This window comes from Paroedura picta, chromosome 16, assembly GCF_049243985.1.
Source record: "Paroedura picta isolate Pp20150507F chromosome 16, Ppicta_v3.0, whole genome shotgun sequence".
NCBI lineage: Eukaryota > Metazoa > Chordata > Lepidosauria > Squamata > Gekkonidae > Paroedura > Paroedura picta.
Window position 1 is genome coordinate 7,801,189 of NC_135384.1, and position 7,147 is coordinate 7,808,335.

The following is a 7,147-nucleotide window of genomic DNA, read 5'->3' on the forward strand; positions in this document are numbered from 1 at the left end:
GCTGGGCTCGAACTGCCAGCCTCATGGACAGAGCTTTCAGACTGCCTTACCACTCTGTGGCACAAGAGGCTCATATCTGCAAAGCCTACCGCTATTATAAGACCCGGTACCAAAGGCAAAATCTCCTGTTCGAAGTATGACTCAATTCTAAACCCCATCAGGGTCCACCACGGCCCGTACACATACCAATACATGCACAGCAGATTGCCTCTCATTCCTAAGCCCCACCCCCCACCCCGACTAAGTTTATCATCCTTCCAACAGCTGGGGCGGCTCTTGTTACTCCTGCATTCCGGCACGAACAATGAAAACTGGAGGCAGGGACTTGTGACAGCTTAACTGCTTCTATTCTCTGCTCCTCTGCTGGTGCCAGCTTCTCTTCCTCTCGGAAGGCCCATGAACTAGAATTGAAGCATACCTATAAAGGCACTAGGACTCAAAGGCACCGTAGGGTTGCCAGCCTTCAGGTGAGTCCAAAAGCGAAGACCGGCTGGATCCTACAAAGTAGCTAGCCAAAGGAAAGGAATGACAGCCTGGCTGTGCAAGAAATCCTCTCTAATAAATGACTGCTTCATCTGTCAAATTTCTCAGAATCCCAGGGCTCAGCTGAAACGGAGTCCGGATTCACTCCCGTTTTCAATATATACTACTTTCATCAGTAGCTTACTCCTTATTTTTACTATTTGATTTGTTGTTGTTAGTTGCGAAGTCGTGTCTGACCCATCGCGACCCCATCTTCCAGGTCTTCCTGTCCTCTACCATTCCCCGGAGTCCATTTAAGATCGCACCGACTGCTTCAGGGACTCCATCCAGCCACCTCATTCTCTGTCGTCCCCTTCTTCTTTCGCCCTCGATCGCTCCCAGCATTAGGCTCTTCTCCAGACTTCCCTGTAATTGCTTAGTTTCACAAATCAAACTTTTTCTTATCATATCTCATAAACCACAGGCTCATTTCATCGTGTAGAACCCTGTGTGGTTGAGCAAGCGACGTTTTGCACACACAGGATTCTTCCCTATGAGCGGCTGGGCTTGTGTTTGGTTGCCGTTTGCTTCATGTGAGTTCCTGTTAGCTCTTCCGACCATCTTTGTGCACAGGGAGAGCCCAGAGGACACATTGCATGACCGGGAGCCTCTCCTACATCCACGATCCCTGAAATTGCAGAGGGACCCATGATCCCTAGCCCAGAGGAGAATAGAATGTGCAGAGGTTATTCATCTGGGATTAATTCCCAAGCCAGAGGGGAAAGAACCCTTCCCGTCACAGAGTTGTGCAGGCAGGAACCAGCTTAACAAGGAAGTTATAAGCAGACAAGATTCCCGATCTTGTACCATGAAAAGAAAACAATCCCTTTCCTGCTTTTAGGAGTTCACCGATGCCGTTATACACTTGGAATGAGCAGACTGCTGAGGGGAGCAGTTTTCACTACGAGTCAGCTACTGGGGTCTCGTTGCGCTCATCTTGCTTCCGCAAAAAGTGAATACCATTTGGGGGAACCACCCCTCAGGCCTTCTTCCACTCGCTATAAAAGCAAGTGTTCTGTCTCAGGAATGTGCCGATGAACTCACATTCGTGTCATTCTCCTCTCAACAAATCCTCTCATACAAATGCTGGGGAGGGGGAGGTGTCTGGTTACCTCATTATAAGGACTCACAGCCACTACCCTCGCCTCCGGAGCAACCCGTGCCGGCTAAGGGAAAGAGGGATCTCTGGCCTGCCCATCTCCAGGTGAGGCAAACATTTGGGAAACCTGCAATTATGGGGGAGAGATTCCGCACTGTGTAACTGGGAGGCAGGAGTATGTGCTTGGATGCAGAGGGTACCAAGATAATTTGTGCTATTATTATGATGACCCACGTCTGTGTAAATTTGACTTTCTCCTCTTCTGTACACTGACCCTCCTCTTTAAGCCTCCTCTCCATATAATTCACATCTCTAACCTGATTCTATTTCACCTTTTTTTAATTTCTGGGTCTTCCAACACATCTCCTCAAAACTCATTCACAATTCTTCCATCAAACCTCTGCCTCCCCTAATAGCAGGGCCCAATCATTCAATCCTAGCAGGGCTTGTTTTGATCCTTTTTAAATTTCAGAACAATCAGATCAATCAGGGAATGTTCAGCATGGAAAAGAGGCGGTCGAGAGGGGACATGTTTGCACTCTTGAAGGATTTGCAAGGTTGTCACTTGGAAGAGGGCAGGGAGCGGTTCTGGTTGGGAACACTGGGTAGGACCTGCAGTCATGGGTTTAAACTGTGTGTAGAATACTACAAGCTAGATATTGGGGGGAATTTTCACAGTCCGAGTATTCAGCATGGAATAGATGGCCTAAGGAGGTGGGGAGCTCCCCCTCACCGACAGTCTCCAAGCAGCACCTGGACAGCTCCTTATCATGGAAGCTTTAGGCTGATCCAGCACTGAGCAGGAGGTTGGACTAGATGGCCTGTATGGCCCCTTCCAACTCTATGGTTCTATGATTCTACTCTATGTTTCTAATACTAAGAGGTGAAAGTTCGTTTTGAGCATGTATGGGCTACTGTGGAACTATATATTTCATATGCTTCTGAGAGTCAGGTTTGTGAACAAAATGTGGACTCCCGCACTCATTTTAAGAGATCGTAAGCTCCCACAGCATCAGTTCCCTGGGAGAAAATGGCTGGTTAGAATGTGGGTTGAATGGCATTATACCCAACAGAAGTCCCTCCCCACCCCAAACCTTGCCCTCTGCATGCTCCACCCCCAAATTCTCCAGGTTTTTCCTGACCCAGACCTGGCAACCCTATTACCTATGATTCCAGTTTATCAATTCATAGCAAAGTTGCTTCTTTAAATTAAATTAAAAGTCCTTTCAACATTTATTTAGACACCACAAGTCATCCCATCAGTTTTGCCTCTTTCCTGCAAGAAAGAGGTTTCCAGTTGGTCATAAAGGAAGTTACCATCTTCTCTCTAATCAATGATCCAAGTTTAGCCATTTCTGCAAATTCTTTCCGCTTCAATAGACAGCCCTCTGTCATAGGTATTCTTGTCCTTTTGAGTCTTGCAAAAACAAAATCCCATGGCTATTTTATGAGTTTTTAATCTATCAATCCTAAAAGAAATGCTTCTGGCCTCATTTATAGGTTAGCCTTTAAAATCCTTTGCATACATGCATGTATCTGTATCTAAAGTGTCTTTGCTTTATGACCAGTCTACCACATATGATGAAAAGTTCCTGTCAATTGTTCACATTCCCAACATTCATCTGGTGTATTTTTATACACTTTGCCCCATTTTTCTGGCATCGTATACCATCTACACATCAGTTTATGAACATTTTCTTTAAGGTTACAACTTAATGTAAATTTGATCCCCTTCAACCCAGTTTCTCCACTGTTCAACTGGTAGATTATAGCCAAAATTTCTGCTCCATTTTGTCATACATTCATTTATCTGCAATAACTTGTTCAAGAGGGCCTCTTGAGCCCTGAAACCTTGGTCTGGTCCTTGATACCTGTTCAGATAACTAGACAACTGTTCAGCCTTGGCTGCATTTCCCCTACAATAAAAGGACAACAATATCAATGAGCCTTTTACACCTCAGCTTCTGAGATCCGATGAGATTGAACTATACCATGCTTCCTTCCTTCCTTTCCTTAATCTAAAACAGGCTAAATTCAGTAGGGCCATGTGGTTCTATCAGTCTGTATGGCAGGGCCCATTCCGCACACATAGGATAATGCACTTTCAATGTGCTTTGGCGGTTGGATTTTCCTGGGCGGAACAGGAAAATCTACTTCTAAAAATGCATTGAAAGTTCATTATCTGTTGTGTGCAGAATAGGCCCGGGTCAAATTGGAACATAAGAACACACTTTCTGATGTAAGGCTCAGCACATTATTTTAAAATTATTATTATTTTTTTTGAATTTATATCTTACCCTTCACCAGCATCCTGGTATGGCTAACAACATAATTGAACAACCTGAAACTTCCAGCACTGTAATGGAAGGCGGGGGAGTGTGTGGTATGCAAACAAAGACGAGGACGGCCATAAAGTTTGCTTAGAAATGAGCATTCAAATAGTCATAAAGCTTTCCAGGTCCTATTTGCCAGGCAAACACATTAACATGGACCTGCTTCCCAGATGCTGGAGGGAAAACGTCATAAAAGAGAACATTGGGGCTTCTGAAAACGTGACATGTTTGTCCGAGAGTTTCAGTGGGGAATCTTGCTTGGCAGGGCAGAGAATTCTATGGGGAGCTGTGGGCAGGAAGTAACAAGGCGGGTAGGGCACTGTCCCTGTTTGGATGCCATCTCAGACTGCTCAAGGTTATTTAAAGATACGGGAGGGATTCAAATGAGACAATAGCTCGGAAGAGGCTTCCAAAATATCTGTGACCTTTTGCAACAGCTGTCTGGAATAAGAATGCTCATCCTGCTATCACCTTGGCTGTGTCTAACAAAGCTTAGAAGGACAAGGGAAGGGCATGGAAATCAAGCCCTTGAATGCCCCTCAGCAGAGGCCCAAAGTCTGAAGGCATGTTCCAGTAAATACCAAAATTGGGACCGGGTTCTCCTGAAGAGTATTAAGATATTTAAAAGTGACACAGGCAGACGAGAGGTTTCCAGTTTTACCCACATCCAACATTCTGTGTCCTCAGCCTCACTGATACTCAATAGAGCAGTGGGACGGGAGGAATGCTGGGGAAATCACCATTGCTTGGATTTGGGGTGGGCACAGACAGGAAAAATGTGGTTCGTGTCAGCTCATATTTCGTAGCCGAACCGCAAACTGAATCATAAACCAAATTGATTTTGTTTGTGGTTCATGGCCTGGCGAACCCCATTTAAGGGGATTACGGTCCCTTTAAATGTTGTTTAGAGAAAGCACACAAAACAGCTGAGTGGAGGGTGCAGACTGCTCTCCACTGCTCAGCTGTTTTTGCGACTTTTTAAGGGAATCGAAAACAAGGATTTAAGGGGGCTCTTTCCACAAACTGCTGTAAACTGCCATGAACTGCTTTAAAAGTCTGTGGAAATTTATGACAGTAGACAGTAAACACCTATATGCCAGGATCCTATCACTGTAGTTCTCTGAGAAGGAGAGAAATTGTTATGTATGGGAACAGTTTTGTGCTACTTAAACAAACATGCAAATGAAGGCTTGTAAAATGAACCAATTATAGACTCTCACTCTTGAACTTTATGGACCAATTGGTGGGCCACGTTAAGGGCCAATCAGGACCCTTAGTGGGCTTGCTGAACTGTATATAAGTCTGTGTTTTTCCAGTTGTCTGTTTGGTGTTTTGTTGCTGTTGGATTGAATTGTGTTTCCGAAAAACTTGAGTGGCAACAGGGGTTAGAGACCTAGAGGAGGAGCTGGCCCACCAGATTGGTCAGCCATGCTTTCCTTAGAGGGCAGACTGAAGAAGACATATTCTGAATGGTGTAGGAGTCAGCAGGCTGAATCTCTGCTGAGAGAAGTTAGGGCTTCTGAAGCACAGTTACTTTAAGGCAAGCCTTGCAACTGGGAACCAGGAAGTCTTTAAACTGACGACCTGTTTGCTTCCAGGCATGGAGAAGGGAGTTAATTTGCAAAAAGCAGAAATCTGCACATTTCCTGATGCCAGTTTTTAAAATATCAAGGGTTCTATCCACTTCTATGACCTTTGGCCGATTAATAAACTAATCTAATCTAATCTATATCCACTTCTGGATATCGCGGGGGAAAGGTAGGGTCACTCTGGATCAATCGTGCATGTTGCAGTGGGAAAATTTAAAGCACCCAAAATAAAAATGGAAATCAAATTCAGCGTGGGAGGGATTCATTCGAACTGGGAGTGCGTAAAAAGCCCCCTGCACACTATACCCAGGACAAGGTAAAATAGGGTTCAAGTAAGGACAACAGTGGGAGAAAATGGGTTTCCCCATACATATTTGGAAGATTGCTAGAATGTTGTCACAGTGCATGATGTCACTTCCAGTGACATGGCCGTTAGTGATGTCACGATGTCATATGACACCTGCACCAGGGTTTGATTCCTCCCCGTTCTTCCACATGCAGCCAGCTGGGTGACCTTGGGCCAGCCACTGTTCTGTTCCAGCTGTTCTCACAGAGCTGTTCTCTCAGAGCTCTCTCAGCCCTGCCCACCTCACAGGGTGCCTGTTGTGGGGAAAGGAAAGGGAAAGGTGTTTGTAAGCCACTTTGAGACTCCTTTGGGTAGTGAAAAGCAGGCCATAAAACCCCATCTCTTCTCAAGGACGGGACGATTCTAGTGTTCTGCTCCACCATGCCCAGATGGCGCCGTTGCTTCCGACACAGAAGAGTTTGCGTTCCCTTCCACCACAAGGTTAAAAATAGGTTGTGCCAGATTACATCTTCCAGCAAGCCTCGCTCTGAGATGCCCAGCCTATCACCTTTGGTCACAGTCTTTCTTTGTTTGCCCACTGACCCTGCCTGGAATTCCTACCATAAAAGGAGAAGGGATTCCAGATGGGATTAGGATGAGCTCTCAGGAGAGTTGCCCGGGTGGGAACACTGGAACCGGAGATGCTGGACTGTGAATTGTGTTTGCTCTTTTTCCTGGGGGGGGGGGGAAATGCTGTGTGCTAGAAAAACTAAAGGAAGCAGCTGATCTGATCAACTTAATGTTCAACTTAATGGCGGGGATCTCTCACGGCTCAACAATTGTTGAAATATAACTCCATAACATTTCCCACCTGCAAACGCATGACCCGTATATTCTTTTCTTCCAGGTGAAAACCCAAGGCCAACAACATGTCTGACGAGGAAGCTGAATATGAGGAGTAAGTGAATATCTGGAATCCAACAACAAATGTGTGCTCACAAATACTCAAAAAGACTCAGAGCCAGTTTGGGGGAAAATACTTCCAGCAAACTTTGCATTCCTTTAATTTGATGTATATTGATAGGGATAGTGTTGGATTCAGAGAATGCTAGACAAAGAGTTTTCACTGGCTGTTGTGGGTTTTCTGGGCTATGGGGCTGTGGTCTGGTCATTTTAGTCCGTGACGTTCCCCCAGTAACTGTGGCTGGCATCTTCAGGGGTAGGATACGGCAAAATGGGAATCTCTCCGAGCCAGAGCATGGCACAAATCACGGCCATATAGCCCAGAAAATCCACAACAGCTGGTTGACTCTGACCA